Below are 1,867 nucleotides of genomic sequence, written 5' to 3'. Positions count from 1 at the left end.
AATGGCGAATATGATGCGGAGGTTTGCTACATGTCCGCTGGCTTTAATGGTTTTGGCGAACATGGCATTCATCAACCGCTGATATGTTGCCCCAACGTTCTTCAAACCGAAGAGCATGACATTGTAACAGTATAGGCCCTTGTCGGTTGTGAAGGTGGTGCACTCTTGGTTGCCGGGATGTATCTTGATCTGATTATAGCCAGAGAAGGCGTCCATCATGCTGAGCAGCTCGTGTCCAGCGGTTGCATCGACCAGTTGATCGACGCGGGGTAACGGGAAACTATCTCTGGGGCATGCCTTGTTGAGACCTTTGAAGTCTACACACATCCGCCACTTTCCGCTAGGTTTCTTGACCATGACCAAGTTGGAAATCCACTGTGGGTAGTTGACTTGGCAGATGAACCCAATGTTCTGGAGCTTTGTGACTTCATCCCCTATTGCACGATATCTTTCTTCATCAAAGGCCCTTCGCCACTGTTTGACCGGATAGAAGGATAGCCTGATGCTCAGCTTGTGTGTGATGATTTCAGGGGAGATGCCTGGCATGTCAGCGTAGGACCATGCAAAGACGGCGGCGTTGTCACGTAGGAACTGGGTGAGCTCTGCCACTATCTCTGGGGCTAGCTGAGCGCCTATGCGGACTATCCGCTCGGGGTGTTCATCGGAGATACTAACAACCGCTAGGGATGTTTCTGGGTTGACAGGCTCCTTTTTTACATATTTTTTCTCCTCGTCTCTAGGGTCCTCAAAAATATTTGGTGCTGGTGCATGGCCTCCCACTGTCAAGATCTCATGGCGGCGTGCTGACCTTGCCACAGTCGTTGAATAGCATTCGCGTGCCAGCTGCTGGCTTCTCTTTACACATCCTGTCCCGTTGGGTGTGGGGAATTTCATAAGAAGCATGTATCCGGCTATGATACAATTGAGTTTGTTAAGTGTCGGTCGCCCAATGATGGTGTTGTATGTACTGAAGCAATCGACCACGATGAACTCCGTGTGGACCTCCGCCGTGCGCGGACTAGCGCCGATAACTAGCAGCATATAGTCAGAGCCAAGTGGCTGCGTTACGTCACCGGAGAAACTGAGCAGCGGCTCATGGTCCTAAAGTAATTTTCTGTTCCGCTGGAGTTTGCTGTAGCAATTATTGAATATGACATTGACAGCGGATCCACTGTTAATAAGGACCCTTCCCACTGACCATTTATCGAGTATGGCGTCGATTAAGAATGGATCGTAGTGGGGTAAGTGTACTCCGCACTCTTCTTCCTCCGAGAAGGTGATGGGTTCCCAGCCAGATTTTGGGAGTTTGGCGGATCTCTCATAGCGGATGTTACAGACTTCCTTGGGGTGGTTAGCATGTGCATACCGTTTTCTTGCCCTATGAGACATGTTAGTGATGGGAGCACCGCTGTCGATGGTGTTGATGCGGCCCATGGGCTCAATGTTGGTGATCACAGGTGGCAGTTGGCGCACCTTGAACTGTTCCATCTTACCATCACGGTACAACGTCTCCACAGCTGTTTTGAGAGCGTTGCAATTATTGGTGTTGTGACCGCTGTCCTCGTGGTACTTGCACCACTTACCGGTGTTTCTAGGCTTTCCCACCCTTGGGTATTTTCTTGGGGGTGGCGGCGGGATATGGTCCTTGCATTGGTTGTATATTTTTTCATACAAAGCGGTGAGGACTATGAATACTGTGTACCCACTACTAGAATTTTGCTCTTAGACATCACCACAATTACATCGGTGAGGAATTCACGCGATGTAAAAAAATGTTATTAACATCGATTCCTCAAATACTGATTTGTATACATATAACTGACATGATTTTTTACTGTTGACTGATGTCTATATTTTGATTCCAAAA

The sequence above is a fragment of the Rosa rugosa genome, chromosome 3, assembly GCF_958449725.1.
Source record: "Rosa rugosa chromosome 3, drRosRugo1.1, whole genome shotgun sequence".
In the NCBI taxonomy this organism is placed as follows: domain Eukaryota; kingdom Viridiplantae; phylum Streptophyta; class Magnoliopsida; order Rosales; family Rosaceae; genus Rosa; species Rosa rugosa.
The sequence above is the reverse complement of the archived record's forward strand: the minus strand, read 5'-3'. Positions refer to the sequence as shown.